At 40.1% G+C, this 19,211-nt stretch overlaps 1 protein-coding gene across 8 annotated transcripts in view; it reads left to right on the top strand.

Moving 5' to 3' along the window:
• The first annotated feature begins 1,879 nt into the window (after positions 1–1,879).
• chl1b (cell adhesion molecule L1-like b) overlaps positions 1,880–19,211 on the top strand; it is a 62,535-nt gene continuing 45,203 nt past the window's right edge. For 5 of the 8 annotated variants that reach the window (XM_029150605.3, XM_055508969.1, XM_055508968.1 and 2 more), the window contains exon 1: positions 1,880–2,035. The gene's annotated coding sequence lies outside the window, so the exon portion shown is untranslated. Of the gene's footprint in view, positions 2,036–2,334; positions 2,353–13,477; positions 13,620–19,211 lie in introns of those variants that run through there. The other 3 variants (XM_029150612.3, XM_055508964.1, XM_055508963.1) reach the window with 3 other exon arrangements.

Raw genomic sequence — 19,211 nt, forward strand, 5'->3', positions numbered from 1 at the left:
ATACCATCCAACCACTGCTCCTCAGAGGCAAACTGACAGAGATGGGGTTGAGCCAACATGTGTTACTACTCTCAAAAAAATAATCAGGCCTAAAACGTGGACTTTATGTAATTTAATTACATGTAATTTTTCCATTTAATTTCATCACATAAATACCAGGTAAAAAGTTACATTTAATGCAAAGTGTTTCAGTTCAATTATGCCATTAAATTGCATAACTTAAGAATACAATGAAAATCATACTTTATTGGAAAACCTTAACTGGACCCCATGTCGATCAACGGTGACCATGTGGAGGTGGTCAAGTCATATAAATACCTGTGGGTTCAGCTGGATGAGAAACTGTACTAGATGACTATTACAGACACTGTGTAAAAAAGGACAAAACCACCTATACAGTACTTCCTAAGAAGTCTGGCATCCTTCTGTATCTGCAAAAAGATACCTCAGATGTTCTACTAGTCTGTTGTGGAAAGCGTCCTCTTCTGCACTGTGGTCTGCTGGGCAGGCAGCATCAAGAAGAAGACTCCTCGCAACTGGATCAGCTGTTCAGGAAGGCAGGCTCTGTCATTGGCACAGAGTTGGACAGCCTAACTTCTGTGGTGGAGCGATGCACACTGAACAGACTTTAGTCAATAATGGACAATCCTCTGCATCCACTGCACAACATAATTGCCAGCCAGAAGAGCATCTTCAGCAACAGACTGCGGTCACTGAGCTGCTCCACAGACAGATATAGAAGGTCCTTCAGCTTTTTAATTTCACTCGGGGTGGTTTAGCCAATGCTAATGTCCAAGCACATTTACACTTGTACAGTACAGTGGTACTTACACCTTAGCAATGCATTTTACAACATGAACAATTGCACTGTGCACTCTATTGCATCAACTGTTAAGAATATTTTTATGGTTATCTTAGTGCTTTATTATTATCTGTGTTTTTCTATATTTTTTCCTTTTATTTGTGTTCGTTATGCTGCTGAAAGGTGTGAATCTGGGTTGATAAATGATCTATCTATCTCTCTGTCTGTCTATAAAATACATTGTATTTTTGTTTGTAATAATTTGCATATAGTATTACATTATATAATGATTAATGTAATCTCCTTGAATTCCACCAGTTATTAAAATGCTAAAGGCTTGAAATGAGTTTTAATCCTAAAGTAATGATCAAGTAGGCACCAGTGCTTGGTAATCAGAATTTTTAGGGGGCTCTGACTCTACCCCTCAACAAGAAGCACCAAGTTAAGCAAATAAAATACCTACATACATGACAGGACACTGTTTCAGGAAACTATTTTTAATAGGGTGAGCTCAGCAGTATCACAATAAGACTGATTATTAGGGTAAATGCATTATTTAGGAGCTCTTTGAGCAAGGCACGGAGTAAAATCTGTGGTCAGCTCTAATGTACCGATTACGAGCCTTGGCGGTGCTTTACTTTACGAAGTAAAAACTATTAAGAGTGTATTTAAGTATTTCCCACTAAGTAAAGAAAAACAATAGCATCCCTCCGTCAATCTACTGAACCACCGAATCTAAACGTAGTTTCCTCTCATCCCTCTCTGAGCAGCATCAGTAGCAGCAGTAATTTGTTGCCCAGTGTCCGCTAAGCCTCCCCTACCAGTAAAACCTGCTCATTCCTGGGAATAATGCCGCTGTCACCGTTTGGGGGGCTGGGGACGCTTTAACCCGTTCACAGCACGAAGAAGTTGCGCACGGTTTTTTTTTTTCTTTTGCGTTGCCATGGGGTTTTGTTAAACCTATTGACTGCGATAGGGTCCCTTCTTTTCTTTGAGTCTGTGTTAGTGGAGGAGGAGGAAGAAAACGCTATTACTTTTTTTTACAGAGGCGAGTAGCGGCGGAGGAAGGGAGGGGGGGGGGTAGTAGCATCCGAGGGGGGAGGAGTGTGCTCCGGTTCAGGCTGAGTGCGAGGCAAAGCGGCGTCACATTAACAGTTAATCCTCACTCTTCTTCCAGCGGTGGAGAGAATTCAACTTTCGGAAAGGCTGCCACAACATGAGTAGGACCTGAAGGTGAGCTTCACACGTATCTGTTTTATTTATAACGTCTGAAAAAATAACGTTTCATTCTGCACGCCTGGAAAGTGTTGCAGCGGTAGAAATTAAAGCTGCATGGCTTTGATGACGGAGCTCTTAGGCACCTGTGAGGACACGTACTGTACTGACAGGTGGTTGAAAATGAAGCAGCGAGGCTTAGAAGGCATGCGATTCAGTGCAGGGACACAGATTTAGGACTGCTTCAGTTTTTCATGAATGGAATATGAACTAGACTTACTGGGTAGTCAATGGGAGTTGGAGGTGAACCTGAAGCCCACCTGCAGAGCCACTTGGTGAGAACATAGTGTCATGAAGCTTTAATGTATTTAAGTTGTATGCATATGATTTGTTTGTGTATGATTTATATAAGTGAAGCCTGGAGACCGTACTTATATACATACAGTATTATACACATAGATGACCTCCGCCTGCTGCGGCTGCTTTGCATGAGGTACAGAACTGAACCATACTGTAGCTTGTCATCCAGGGTGGTTAATGATATGATCTCAGTTGTTTATTTGCAACAAATTCATATTTGATTTGAAACGTGCTGTGACAGCCACAGGTGAAATGCACAACTGGGACCCTCGCTGATGGTTGAACTACTGTAGAAGAATCATACTATGCATATTCAGCAAATTTATTTCTGTACAATTTCTGTTATTTTTGGAAGAAACAGCCTTGGGATTCTATGAAATGTTTTATTTAACCAAAACAAGACACTACAGGACTTTCTGATACCTGTTTTTCAAATTCTGAACAATGTTGTTTGCAGGAATGAAAATACTAAGCTTCCACATCCTCTTCCTTAACCTTGCTTTCGGTCGCATGTGTCACTTTTGCATGAGCCTTAACCACGCGAGACCCCAGATCAGAATGATTGCACATTAATGGGTGCGATTAAAATCACATTATCGTGACATTTTAATCAGAAGACTGGTGAGGCCATGATGTGTAATGGATAGAGGTGTGATTGAGATTGTTGCATGTGTAGACCAGCTTCATCTCACGTGGATGGAATGATTCTCTGAAAAATTAATATTCACCAGCTATGCAAATGCATTGCACATGTGGTGTGAAAGCAGATTAAAACGTTGTGTAGCTTCTCATTAGATTTCTTTGAGGGAGTCCCAGGAAACAGAGACGCGTTACAGTTTACCCATAATTTAATATTTGTATTCCTGTTGTTGCCTGTCTTGTATTATTGAAAACCCTTTCAAGCTTTGCCCTATATTGAGAGTCTGTGCTTTTTTAAACTAAAAAGAAATCTTATAGTAGTTCTGGTCTCCCATTGACACTGCTGCTTAATGTTCAATGCAAAGATCAGCATGCTCTCTAATTTATTTTTTACTGTGTAGATGTTATGCTTTGAACATGAAGTGAAGAACGTTCTGTGGGTTCTTCCACGTTCCACGTACCACGTTTATAGCCAAATATATCCCACATCAGGTGAGTTGTCTGGATTTAATTTCTAGGCCAAAGACAACAGCCACTAATGGCACTTGTCATCACACATGGTCCCTAACCACTCTGCATTCAGGGCAGTGTTGCTTTGTGTCCAGAAGTAGGTCGAATGCTTCTCACCAAACAATTTGAGCGGGAGCCAGTAATTGGACAAGCAAAAGTGTCGCCCATCGCCCGGCCGCTCCGTGTCAGCCAGGCCTCTTGCCACTTAATATGCAGCTTCAACCTGATGCATTTCATGGACCTTTTTCATTAGTTTGATTATAAAATCCAAGACACAGAACATCCTTTGTAGCTGCAGACGGACTCCCTTCATACGTAACTGACCGAGACTTCCCACAGCGCGGTATTTGGCCGTCTCCACTGTGTTCAGACTGAAAATAACAAAGAAGTAATAGAAACACCTGCGCTTACACCTCGCTGTGTTATTTCTATCCTTTTGTATCATTTTAACAAAGCCTTTCTGAGGCTGGAAGCACATTGAATTCGTGCAGTACAGAGGGAGACAGTGATTTTTGTCTTTACCTGTTCAAACATGTTTGCCTTGGAACAAACATGTTTGCACTGACACATACTCAGTTTATTGTTTTGTGTAAAGTGGGGGATGAGGAAGAAGAATGGGTCGAGAGCAAAAAGGGAAAACAGAGACAACAGAGAGCCCTTTCTTTGCTGCTGAGGCCTGTACACCTGGTTGTTAACAGCTCAGGCTGAAAGATGTATGAACAAGATGCAGCCTCAGTGATACAGTTGGTGGGTGTAAGCTGAGCCAGGGAGGGGTGGAACCAGCACTTTCCATATTTGATTTAAAAGCTGTTTTATGTAATGCATTCTGTCTGTGATCGCCTCTGTTAGACAGAACCAGAGATGTCTATTAGCTGTGAACAAGTGTTGGTGTAAGTGCAGCTTGGAGACAGAAAGAGTGTTTGTCCAGCGTTGGTTGTCAGACGTGGTGGGAAGGTGCGGCGCTTAGCAAGTAACCGCGCTCTAATTGAGGTTCAGCTCAGGCTCCAGCGGTACAAACAATTACAGTGAAGATTCATCCTCCCTGTGCTGCAGGCAGTCGAGGGTGCTGCAGCGCCGGCGTACCTGAACCCTCCTCTTTCATGTTTGTCACCGGTGACAGCCAGAAAGGCACATTCCAGCCAGGATGTTCTGGAAATGTGTTTGGTTACATGAAATATTCATATTTTCGTCTGCTCGCTACCAATGAGCATTTTTTTTTATCATACCTTCAAGGAATTCAGAGGGGAGAGTGGAAATAATTTTCTCCATGTTGCCTCTGATGCTGGCTGGGGGGAGGGTGCAGAGATAAGAGGTGATGATCAGAAAAATAAGGGTTTATTTCTTATTAAATAAGCCACTGCATCATCTTGTGCCACATGGGGCAACATGATCAATGGTTGTAGGCGATGCAGAGACGATTAATCACTAAAGTTTATACTGAAGGACAAAACCGCAGTCAGGTCAATGTTATCTCATGTTCACTGTTTCATTTCCCAGCAGGTGGGAACGGAGGAGCAGCAGCCTTAGCTACAGTATGTACCTGCCTCAGAGGTATAGCTTAGCCTGTTATTTTTTATATATATATATAGTTTTTTTTCTGCCAGGTTTTTGCTTTAATAATGTCTTATCGTGTCATCATTCAGAGGAAAAAATAATAATGTCTGTTATTGTTATGTCTGTGTAACAGCATTTCTAGACAACTTCCACTTGTTGTATTATCATCTTTACCTCCCGGCTTGTTTGTTCAAGGGAATTTTCCACCTCGTTTTGGGCTGAGTGCAACATATACTGTGTTTATGCCTTGTGGCGGCAGAATTGTAATTGCTATGTTTAATTAAGCATCCTTTATGATGTTAATATGAAAACCATAACCAATAAACACTAGCAATGAGGGAATGTTTTATGAGAGGAATCCTAATCCCGTTGTGCGTAGCTGTCAGCTTCAAACTTATTTTCCAATCGTATTGTTCCAATTTTTGGATGCCTGCTTAGATTTATCACACGGCTTTTGAATCGCAACATAAGCATCCTCTAAATTCACTGTTTATGTTAAAACACTCTGAAAAGGGCAGCGCAAGCGTAAGATTCTCCAAGGAACTACAAACATGACAACTATGCCTCAAAGAGTAAGAAGTTATTGCTCCAGAGCCTCTGTGATGTGGGGATGATTTCCATTTCAATTTGGGTTAACTCATGCATACAGGGGTAAGGGGAACAAAGACCATAAGAATAAAAGTGACAAATGTAGAGAATGGAACAAAAGAGTGCAGTATTGCTGGCTTTTTGTCCCGTGAAGAGTATTGTGTGTGGCTGTGTGGTTAAGGTTACAAGGGGACCCTAGGGACACAGGAGTGAAGGGCACCAAGGATGAGGTAGGACACACATGACAGGCAGAGGGCACCAAGGACGAACCAGGGCAGGAGTGGATTGCGCTATTTCTACTTTACTATTTTATCTTTGGTGTTAACATGGTAGCTATGGTAGTGAACTAAGCTAACAACTGCTAGCGTGTGCAGCTCAGGCAGGTTAATGTGCAGGTATTTGGACATAAAAAAAAATTAAAGGTTTGAAGATCAAAGTGATGTGTTTATATCTTGGGGGTAGATGAAAATCAATGGGTTTAATCATCTGCACGCATATGTGTGCATGAAATCTCCCTTAAGTCGTCTCTCAGTCTGACAAGAAGTAGATGAGTAATATGTGCCTGTGTGACATGGGCTTCTACGAGGGCAGCAATGTTGTGTGTCTGGAGGCATCCCCTGGGACTTCATTACACCATGTTGGCTCTGCTGGGTGTCATAAGTGGACTGCTGGGAGCCCTGAGCCAGTGCAGCTCCATGTATAGTATGTTGATGTGGTGTGAACATGCAAGCACGGTGTCTGCTCAGCATAGTAAGAGCCTGTTTACTGGCTTAGTGAGGCCCAAAGTCGAGAACGGGATAGGACTATTCCCCAAATGGCAGATTAGAGAGCAGATCAAGCATGATTAGAATCACAAAACAAAGAGGCTGAGCGCTCAATTTGATAAGTGGACTAACATACGGCCTGAGTAAGAAGTAGATGTTTTGTTTACCTTAAGGCTCTTTCATTTAGAACTCAGCATGGTTATTTCATAATGTACTCACCCCCAGACACAGCAAATGTTGAGTTGAATTTTGCCAATCTGGGACAAATCCAAATGAACTCATCAGCTTGGAGGGGCCACACTCTAATTTGAAACGTAAGCCACTAAGAACTGCAGACATATTTGACCTTCATATTTGACAGACATATTTGATTCAGATTCTTTGAAGCGGAAACAGAGCAAAGTTTGCTTGTATAGCCTTATAATTTCACCTTGTAATATGTTTGTGTTGTACATGGTTGGCTCACTTTTTTATGATATGAAAAGTTAAACAAAATGGCTTAGTGTTTCATTACCGGACATCCAAGCATTTTGCTCACGTTTGCTGTGACGCACAAAGGGCAGTGGAAGGGCTAAATACTGTGTAATTACATTAGGTAATCAGTATAATGCAGGCTTCCCCGAACACAACTGCTAACGTAAGGCTAAGTGTGAGTGGAGGCCTCATTATAAAATGCCAACCAGTGTAGCATCCACCATAATTAGAGATTAGAAAATGTGAAAACATCTTATAAACAAAGCGATGCAAGGGCTTGATACTTCAGGGAAATAATAAGCTTGGTGGATTACATCATTCCTTTGATGTTTTTTGTCCTAAGCCATTTTGCCCTATAATAGTAAGTATTACAATGTTTACAGTGTATCTATTGCTTTTCCTACAAGCTATTTTAGAATATCATTATTTGCTGGTTTTCAAAAATACAGCTGCAGGGTTGTTGTCTTCATTCCAGGGCTGAGAAAACACAAGAACTGTATAAAAGTAACAGGAACAAGAAATACATAATGACATTGTTCTGTCATTATTTATAATTAACAAGTGCTAGTTCTATCTGTTGCAGCCCAGTTCTTTTAGCTTGTTGGCTCACATTGATCAATGAAGAATCCTAAAGGTCTTGACTTGGTCTGGTTAGGTCCGATCCATTTCAGGACAAATTTAGGGTTGTTTCAAGCTAAAACAGGGTCTGTATTTGTCCGACATTGAATTTGTAATCTCAATCAACCCTTTAAGACAAAGAGAGACCTGTGCCTCATTTCATTCTGAATGCTTTGTCAATTTGAAAAATTGAAAAGGTTTCAAGTGATGGCTTAGAGCAACAGAAAACTGAGATGATCTCTGAAATTCTACCCCGGGATCCCAGCTTGTGTGTGACTGTACAAGGCAGACTTGTCTTTTTGTTTTCAGCAGATGTTTGCATCTTTGCTGTCTTTCTGCTGACTCATCTGCTTTCCTGTCACCAGCCAGAGGCAGTCTGCTGTGTTTTCCAGTCACCACCATCTTTTTCTATGACTCACCTTCATCACTAAAAGTCCTTGACATTGACTATTGTAGGCAGTTGGATCTAAAAGGCAGCTATTTGCATTTAAATTGAGTTCATGCTTCTGCGATTCATTTTCTTGATAGGGACAGCAATCCGTGGAAAGCTTTGCCGCTAATTCTTCAGCATCCGCTACAAGTATGATAACAGAGGTCTAACATTGTTTCACACACAGGAGTGGCTGAAAGCCACTTGTCTCTCACAAATTCTCCCTCAAAGCTGCAAAATAAATTCTACCTAGTCATGCACGTTCTCCAAAAATAATTACAGTAGTAAAGAAAAAGAAAAAAAATACTCATACTGGAGAGAAAATTCAATATTAAAATATTTTTCCTAGTTATTATTTCCTTTTATTAAGTATTCTGTTTTTAGCCATTTTACTTCCTTCTTAAAACAGTGAAAACACCTGAGTTGTCCTACCGCTATTATGTATACAGTATAATGGATGAAATGAATATTTGATGGTATTTCAAATCAAACAATCAAGCTAACCTAGTGATATGTGCATATGTGTGTGTGTGTGTGTGTGTGACTATGTACTGTACCATGCAAAATCCTGTTATATTAAACTAGTTGACCAGGCCACTAAATCATTTTCTAGTTATCTGCTGTATGTTTTGATTCAGGTTGGTTTGGTATTAAAAGGTGGTTCAACAGAGGCTAGAGTTCACCCTGTTTTACCCATTCAAGATGGTTTACAGCACCAATATCCCATCCTTCAGTGTTATGCTACCAGACAAGTGTGTAGGGTCTTCGCATTTAATGTGCCAAAGCTGCCTCCTTGACTTATTTGCTCTAAAAAATAACAATTACTCAGTCAAGGCGCTGCAGGGGTCATGGTAATTAGGAACCGTTGGCTCATGGGATGACAGTTTGACACAGGATGCTCAGAGATCACCTCAGAAGGTGAGGATAATTGACACCATTAGCTTTGTGGTCTGTCAGTCTGCTGACAGCTGATGGGTTCACGTGCAGCGTCCACTCGCTGTAAGATAACAAATGCATGCCGCCTGTGTTTTCAAATCATCTTACACTTCAGTAATCTCTTTCTAACAGCCTCTTGCCCCAGCTGAGCCACAGTTTGCACCCAAATATGTGGCTGCTGCGGAGGCCGTGATACCTTTTTGAAACTCACCTACAGGTCTGATTTCCCCAGGGAGCCGTTTGTCTTCTTGTTTTAGCCGGTGCCGTGTGTGCCTGTTGTGTAACTCACCTGCTGGTGATACATTTGGCCCATAACCCCCAGCTAAGAGCAGATGCACATTTGCAGCAAGAGTTGTAGAAGGTTTACAGCCACATTTTCTTCTGTTGTTCCATGTCGAATGCCACTAATACACCGGGACCTCTTTAATACTTGAGCTCCTTTATTTCCACACCACCTACGGTGCAATGAGATTTTAGCTGAAGTTTGAAGTGTGCCAGATGCACTGCTATTAACCTTGTGTATTGTGCTTTTGTATAAAGGCCAGTTCACTGACAGAATCCTCCTCTGTTCATAATAGCACAGGCCACATTCCTTCCAGGGAGCATGGATATAGTTGCTAGCTCTCAGAATACATTCAGGCAGATTTTGCAACACTGGATACTCGTCTTCTTATTCACACAAGCCTTGTTTTCAAGCCTGGACTGCTCCTCTTTGTGTGTGGCTCAGCAATCCTAGTCATGAAGTAAATGGCATCCTGCCCCCTATTTTCTACATAACCAGTGAGTGTTAAGAACTATTCAAATAATGATGGAAACAAGTCTTCTTTAGTCATTTTTGTCGAGCCTGTCTCTGAGGACCTTATGGTTCAGTTAGACTCGTGAAGTTTACACTTAATGAGCGTTACAGTACAGAGAAGCCAACCAATCATTACATTACACATAGCATTTGTGATACATGTGTAAAAGAGCTTAAATCTGCACAGATCACATTCATCAGTACTTTTAATTAGTTAATGAGTTGCTAAAAAATATTAATCCATATATTGTACATATTTACATGGTGTTGGAATTTCTCCACATGGCAGCTCAACGCAGATGGTAAAACAGCTGTGATTGGAAGAATTAAGAATTAAGAGGAACAGAATCGGGAGATAAAAATACCAGTTTTGAAGCCTCCTAATAATAATTATTAGTGATTGGCTTAGAGAGATGGGAACACAATGAATATGTCATGAATGTTCATCAACAGTGTGGGCACTGCCTGTGTGCTGATTTATATCGTATGTAGCTGGAGGAGCATCCTGGTAAATGGGGATGCAATAAAATCAGAATATTTCATTACAAAGCCAACACTGAACACACTCCACACAACACGAGCCAGTGAGGTCTCTAAACCCCCCACATGCAGTACCAACACCCAGTGTTGATGCATTAGTCTACATTGCTCTAATTTCCTTGCTTGCTTTCTTTAAAAAGGAGGCGGAAAGGGGGTGTGGGGCTGCTGGTGTACTGTAGCTCAGCTCCTCTGTCAGTGTCAGGTGAGTGTGATAGCTCCCAGGCCGGAGGCTCTTGCTTTGAGTTGCCTAATTTATGGGTGTTTACGTATATTACCGATGATGTTAGGCACAGCATTTGGCCAAAATGAGGATGAAATGAAGCAATATGTTTGAACGATTTTAAAACCAACCAGCATAATGCAATCCTCACTAACCACTTAGCCCCCAAATGGTTTATCTACAGTAACCAAAGTAATGCATGCCAAGCTGAATAAAGAATGTAAATACACTATTGATTATTACATTTTTATTTAATGTTACTTGTCTGTAACCTATGGTTTTTAATACAGCCAACACAGGGCAGACTCAAATAAACAAGGTCATATGAGAAACATGATAAACGACCCAACATACTGTAGCTGCTTATTGGCTAATACAGCGCAACAATTGTACAGAGGTTCCAGATGTTTATTTTTTATCCAATACACATAGATTTGTTTTTTAGTGTCTCCCATTTTACTTAATGTTACATTTAACGTTACTAAACAAGTTTAGTTTGAGGTATATACACAGTATATATACCACAACTGATTTGAGTTATTTTAAGCCTTTCCCCTGGAAAATGACATCAAACAGGCTCAATATAATGTACTGTACTGGACAATACATTTTTCCATTCTATTCTGGCATTACAGTTTGAATATGAGCAATTTATATTTTCTTATGAACAAATGTTCAAAATTTAAACAAAACAGCACCAGGAGAGAGGGCAGGGGTTGCCCCGATCAAAGCTGTACATGCTTTACTGCAACAAAGGTGTGTCTAAAGCAGCAAGCAGTCCTCTCCCAGTCTGACCATCCAGAATGCAGAGCACAGCAAGTCTACAGCCATCATCATTAGAGCTGCAATGCTGTGGACACTAATGGCCGTCCCTGTTCTGCTGCCTCGGCACATTCACAGGTCTCATGTGAGACTTCAGGGTGTGAACACATGAATTAATTCAATGCTCCTGTTTTGGCTTGAAAGCAGTGAGAGACGTTAGCGGCAGCGTCCACTTCAGCCACCCTCCAATTAACAAAGTAGGCTAATTGGAAAGTTTGTCCTTGTTTATCTTCCTTTAAATGCTGGAAAGGATGTTGCTGTTTATTCATTTCAACACTGTGAAGAAGGGCAGTGGGGAGGAGAGACACATTGCTGGCAGTGTAAAACTGGGGGGATGGGACCTGTGAAATTGATGGGCTGTAGATGTGTTGTCCTTAAACCCTTAATTATATATATGAGTTTAAATAAAGATATGAACATTTTTAATGGAAACTACTTTAACAGATACAGTGGGGTTGCACATATGTGTATACCTGTGTTGAAATGAAGATTTATCACCAAGAAGGTGTTAAATGGAATATTTAAAAATCAATAAAGTATCTTGACAAGGGGCATTCATCAAGTTTGTTTCTTCATTAAAAAAAAAAAAAAACATTTACATGGTCATCATTTTCCAATTACATGAAAAGCCTGTCATGGTCAAATGTCAATGGCACAGTCTATGAGCCCTTTCCTAGGTTTTAGCTACAGTACTGTACAACCAGCCTAAATGTTCATTTTACAAATTGGCTCAATTACTGTATGTTTTGACAATATGCTCCTAATATATACTACATCACTAATGTCTGAATTTATCTTAACATGGAGTTTAATTCACATTTTGAATTCAGATCTATCCATTAAAATGTGATTCTGGCAAGTAGGGTGTCATTGTTGATGAATAGTTCAGGGTCTGTCCTCTGTCCCTATCTAATCAATACTCATATTGCATCGAATCAATCTGGAACTGGAGCTCACTGTTGCTGCTCTTTTGGTCGCCAGTTGACCAAAATTGGACCTCTGAGGCCAGTGCTGTTAAAAATTGTCAGCAGTAGCATTTTTTGCCTTTTTTCACTAACTTTTACATGTTTTTTTACTGACAAACTTAATTATTGTTTTTTTGCCAAGATTGTAAATCATTGCAACACTCTTGTATACAATATTGTATCTGCCTAATGAACAAGCTAAGGAAATAACAAAGCAGCTCAAAAACTCAATATATTGATATGGTTTTACCACTGTGCGTTAGAGCCACTGTATGTAGTTCACTTGCATTTCAATTCATTCCGTTTTTCTAAAGCTTTCTGGATTAGCGGCTGAGCATTTGGGCACTGAAGACAAATGGTGAAAGATAATCAAAGCCGCCTACTATGAGGTGTGTGCACATGTTGCTAAGATGCATTGAACTCGACCATTATTCATTATCAGGTAGAATATGCATTATGGCTGATTTCGTCACTCCATTTGTTCCACATAAATTGTCAGTGTTTTAGAGATGAAAGCTTGGGTGTCAGACAGCGGAAAGGATATAGTAGAATGTCCAAGGATCCTGCTGTGTTTACAGCACGAGACAAAGTCAGAGATAAGAGAAAACTTTTTAATTTTGCTTCCTGAAGAGCAACAAGAACAAGGTGTGAGTAACACTCCTATCTTTGTGACACATTAAATGTGTAGGCAGGATAGAAATAAGTAAGTGTAAAAAAGTGCCAACTTATGTGTAACTTAAGGTGGAATTTACTATTCTCTACAAAGTAGTGTAGTCTGTTCTCTTTGTTCAAGCACAAGCAATGAAGCATAATCTGCTTTCACTGACACCTAAATCCACCTTGAACACTAAGTTACTAGGACAAACGATTTATAGCATACAGTACATATCAATGTTTTCCATGATTCAGACTTTCAGGCTGTTACCACAAAAATGGTTTAGGAACTTTGTGAAAATATATCTAAAAAGGAATGAATAAAAAAATGGGCTGTCTGTATTAAGAAAATTATAAAAAGGTGAGGATAAAAAAACAAACATTTCATAGTATAATGTACTGTCGGATGTTGTGTCCCTGCTGTCCCAACTTCACTATGTCCAAAACAGAGCAATTCCTAAAACTCCCTTTAATAGAGTCTTTCAGGGAGGCACAGGAAAAGGAACAAATGCCTCCATTCAGTAGCGTCCAAAATGCTAATGCCTCCGGCTCTTAACACGTTTATAAGGGTTCCCATGTCACGACATGGCATAGTCCCTCCTAATAGTGGTTGTGGCTGGGGACAGCCTGAAAAGCCAGGCACATTAGAGAACATGAGGAATATGACAACAAGGTTGCTGGTTTCCTGGGGAACGGAGCATCTAGTCCTTTATTTCCATGTGGAAGAAGCATGTGAGCATGTTATTTCATCTCAACATCGAGCTTTCTTTCTTTCTTCACTGTGAATGTGGTCACAGAAACCTTTGTCTGGAGCTAACCTCAGCTGTGACATTCGAGCCGAGAATCTGTAAAAATCTTACTGGTACAGTACCATGTGGTTACTGTAGAGTCTATGGACTATTTATATTAGAATATTAGCAATAAATAAAAGAACAGCTGTCATTAAAACCACTGGGCATTCCATTGATTGAGTTGCATTGAACTTAAGTATCAGTGTGCCCCTTTGTGTAAACAATGACGCTAGCGTCTCTACTGCAGATGTTTGCAAGCAAACAAGTAAAAGACAGACAGGCATTACTGATCGCTTGGGAAAGTACTTACTTTTTATCTGTGTGTTGACAGTCACAAATAGGTCAGCTGCTCAGAAGCATTAAGTGACATTCTGGTCAAGCTACTGCTGGAACAGGTTAAATGCTGTATTGACCAGGAGATAAGAAAATACAGCAAACCGTTAAGTCCATTTTCAATATGTTATTTAATGGTACAGAACAAACAGATTTGTTTACAAGACTAACACTGGATGACATACTGTACAGTAGTAAAACAGAGAAACAAAAAAAAAACAACCAGAAATGCTATGAATTTTCTAATGGGGTTAGGGTTAGGATTACATTGGAGTGAATGGTGTGTGTCGTGCTAAAAAAGCTGACTGACAAGACAAGAAAGAAACACAAAACATAAACCATTTTATTGGTGAGAACAGGACAATTCCAGGTGAACCCTGTTTTCTATATTAAGCTATCTCGGTAATAAACAGTAAATCCCTGAATCACCACACTTACAGTTAGTGTGTTAGAGAAAGGAGGTAAAAGGTTTAAGTTCTAGTAATGCCATATTAACAAGTGATCTGTGTCATTGTTTATTTGTTCCTTTGCGCATATACGTATTCAGACTTTGCTGAGTTAAATGCTCACATGTTGGAGGCTGGAGGCTTTGTACTGAGCTGTGCTGCCTAGATACTGTATTATAGTTACAGAGGCCATGAGGCTGTTTCACATCACCCACGTGTACAGTACATACTGTATGTTATCATATGTACTGTACATATGTTATATTGGATCTTTTAGCTACAGTAGAGGTTGATGTTTAGAATCGTCTTTGGTTATTAAACCTTTTTTTCAATGACCATCATCTTAGTTACCTCTGTGCTTTGATGTTTTGTTACACAATCTCTTTTTTTTTCCTGTGGGACTATGTTTATAAGATCACTATCACACTAGTGAAGCAGATTTTAAACTATTCATGTCAAAGAAATAATGACATTGAGGTCATTGGTTAACCTGAATATCCGGTTGCCACATACTGTACAGTACATACAATACTGGGAGGCTGCATATCTAAATCCCGGTTAGCCAGCCTGTTACTGGAATGTTTCCTAAACCACTAATCAACTCTATAGTGTATAGCTCAGGGGGTGAAAGTAGCCTACATTACAGTTTTTATTGATCGATATGGCCTGTTTCAAGAAAATAGGTTCCACTCAGTCTTTATAATCACTATTAGAGCAGATCATCAGACACATGCAGCAAATGTGTAAACTCATTCTCAATGGATTGACACATTTTCTCTTCCCTTTGGAAAACAGCTAACACTGACATCATTCAATCAATCCAAATTCCATTGTTTTAGCTTTAGTGACCAAAGAGAAACCTTCTGCTCCTAACTATTAGAAAACAGTAAGACCAGTATGAACTCACCATAGCACCTGTTTGACACTTTTCCACAAAAATCCTCAATTCGCTATGAGTCTGTAGTCTGTAAAAAGGTACCAGGTCTGTGTTGGTCTTTACCAGCATGGATGGAGGAGGTCTAAAGCAGAGAGTATAAACAGTGGCCATGTCTGATCCTCCAAAAGGGACTGCATTTTCTGTAATTTCAGCTTTCAGTCGCAGTTTGGTCATGGTTTTAATAAATCAAAGCATTTCTTCATCTGGATCCAATTCTTTGCATAAAAGGTAAATGTGACATAAACTACAAAGACAACAAATAGCAACAGGCTCGAATGACGATCAATGAAGATAGATTCACACTGAGATTGGTGGTTTGTATTTTGCTGTCAACTGTGTTATGACTGATTGGACATGTTCATGTACTTTCTTTAAGGTTGTATTGTTTGAAGGCAAAATTCATTTTTGCTGCATATTTCAAATGTTTTTAGAGTTAGAGTTAGAGCCCTTAGCAAACATGTAATTTTGACATTGGAGCAGTTGTTTAGGCCTGTGTGTTAACTGTTAAGAAAATGTGGAGTTTCATTGGATGGCTGCATTAAAGCGATCAATAAAAACTGTATTATTAAACTTTTTTCCAATACTAAGTCTATACAGTAGCTTATCTATTGCTACTGATTTTTATGTCCATTTTCTTCACTCAATATCCTGCTGCATGTTCCATTACATAAGCAGACCTATTAGATTGTGTCCCTTAGAGCGCATCATAACAACCAATGTAGTAGCTGGTGCTGGTTTAGATTGGGAACATAGCTCCGGTGTCTTTATTGCTCCAACCACAATATACCTCTTGAGACCTGAGTTAACTCATTTGATATGTAAAGCTTTTTACTGCCATTAGCTCTAAAATGCCATCTGCTAAACCCTGCTCACGCACGTACTGTAACATTGGCTAAATGTACATTCAAAAAGTGTTGCATACAGTAGGTTGAGCATCTAGCATGATTAAAAGAATGATGACCTGTTTGACAAAGTGAAGCTCTAGACTGATATAAAGTGTAGAAAATATAATGATAGTGAAAAACCAATAGCAAAAGTCATTCCAATGTTTCTGTTTTTCAGACTAAAAAGATTCTGATGCACTTTTATGCTTTATTCTCTTTGTTTTATTTGAAGCATCAGAACACAAATCTGTGTGATGATCAGTGCAGCAGCACAACAGCTGTTGAACTGAATCTGTGACTGTGGGAGTTACTGTATATTCATTTAAAGTTACACAAAATAGCAGACACCACTCTGCTTCACGTGACTTTTAGTACAGCAAACAGCCGACCTCCACCCACACAGAGAAAACAAAGCGTTATTCTGTCTTCAGGCTGGGCGTTTGATGTTAGCCACACAAAGGCACGAACTCCAAAAGCCTCTTTCAGTAGTAGATTTTTTAATGCCCCATGTGTCCTTTCAAGTTATGAAAAGATAACTTTATGGGTGTGCCTTGTGTTTTAGTGTAAAGCAAGCACTTGTTCCATTCGTTCAAATAATTCTTTCAAGTGGCAACGTCTGTTAGAAACACTGAGAACTGGAAGCTCTTTGTTTTATTGCTTATCTGTCATAAAGGGTTTGGTCTCGGGTACACTTTCAATGCAGATGTATTGTCGTTTGGCCTTGTTTTATGATTTGTACTAAATCATTTAGCTGTATTATTGATGTACATAAACTGCGTCCTCTCCCCCAATGCTCTTCTCCCTGTACACTAACGACTGCACGACCCGTCTGTGAAACTCCTGAAGTATGCAGACTACATGACCGTCATTGGGCTCTTCCAGGACGGTGATGAGTCTGCATACAAACAGGAGGTGGAGCAGCTGGTCCAGTAGTGCAGTCAGAACCAGCTGGAGCTCAACACGCTCAAGGCTGTGGAGATGACGGTGGACTTTAGGAAGAAACGACTGCACCCCCCCTCCCCCTCAACATCCACAATAACACAGTGTCTACCATGGACTCATTCAGCTTCCTAGGGTCCACAATCTCACAGGACCTACAGTAAAGTGGTCCCCCGACAAAGACACTGTCCACAAAAAGGCCCAGCAGAGGTTGTACTTCCTGAGACAGCTCAGGAAGTTCAACCTGCCCCAGGAGCTGCTGACCATGTTCTACACTGCCATCATGGGCATCACTGCTGACCCCACACACCCTGCACACAAACTGTTTAACTCCTCCCCTCTGGCGGGCGTCACAGAGCCATAGCCACCAGAACCACCGGACACAGAGTCAGTTTCTTCCCCCAGGCAGTGTCTGAGCTGAACTCTACCGGTCACACAACACAATGACTCTTCACAGACACAAACATAAATGTGCAATAACAACAAATGTGATATAGTGAGCTGCAGTTTATATTCTTTATTTGTCTGTTTTTTTGGTAAATAAATATAATTAAAATTGTAAATAATCGTCTTTGTCACAAGAGGGAACAAAGACGGAGTCAGACCATTCCTTTGTTGTCCTGTGCAAACTTGGCGATTAAAGCTAAATCTGATTTTGTTTCAGGTGATGAAAACTATTTTTTTCTGATTACCTGTTCAATATTTGACCTAATGAGTCCGCAGTACTGCTTTAACAGCTTAACCCAAATGTCAAATTTTTTGGCTTCTCGAAAGATACAGTGAATAATTCATATTGATTTGAAGTTTTATAAGCCACTTGTACCCTGACTCCCAAAACTCTCCTGGAACATTCGCAACACAATAGCTATAACTAGATGTTGATTATCACAATCCATCAAGTAAAGCCAGAAGGGATTTTTGCATTGTAATACAGTTCCTGTTGTTGTTGCCTGAGGACATTAGCACCTGTAGTGGGCTAATTGGCTACCAAGAGAGGTTCTGAGTATGATAGGACTTGGGAGTTCCCATGACTACGTGTATAGACTCAAAGAAAATACACTGCACAATGCTAGGGATGTGAATAAAACTTGGGAAAAAAACACAACTTCATTAGCTAAAAATGTAAGGATCTATCTTAAGGGATTTGAAAGTAATGTTATAGTTTTAGTACCACAAAAAAATCAAATCCCCAAAAGGGCATTATTTAACCCATTTTTTTCCTTTCTTAAAAAGTTCACAGAAATGTGACTTGATTATTGTTAAAATGACCTGATCATCCCTGACGCTTGTAATGGGTCCAGAGCAACAAATCACCTCCACAAAAGGATGTATCCCACTTAATCCTTGGTTGGTTATTCTTGTAACAGGCCTTTTGCCAGACATGAAGCTGATCCTGATGTTTATTTTTTATCGCTCTGTAAAACTGACTCCTAACCTTTTGAGGTATCTCATGTGTCCATTTAATATTTCTTATTGAGGCCTTCATTTCTGCTTTCATCAGGTCCATTTGCAAGTCTTTAGCGATAATATTCTCAGTTGTTCTTTGAGCACCTAATTTCTTTTAGGGGCATTTTTGAATGCAATTTTTGTCTGGACCCCGGGACTTCTTTTTCATCCTTAGTTTTTAACTTGCTGCCAAGTTTTTTCTTGGTATTTACATTCCCTTAGATGTTTTTTTCCCTCTCTTTCTAATCATTTTGTTGTAATGAAATAATGTTTCCCATGCCTTTATTGCCACGTTTCAGATTTATATCGGCATTGTGCAAAACAAGATCTACTCAATAGTCAACCTACACATACTAAGGCGCTGCAGACCTGTCCAGGTTTATGCTCAGTGCATGGCCTTGAGGTACAGTAGCTTGTTCAACCTGTCTACTGCCGGAAATGTCACACACACACACTCGCACACACACACACACACACACACACACACACACACACACACACACACACACACACACACACACACACACACACACACACACACACACAAG

This window comes from Betta splendens, chromosome 5 (assembly GCF_900634795.4).
Source record: "Betta splendens chromosome 5, fBetSpl5.4, whole genome shotgun sequence".
Taxonomy (NCBI): Eukaryota; Metazoa; Chordata; class Actinopteri; order Anabantiformes; family Osphronemidae; genus Betta; species Betta splendens.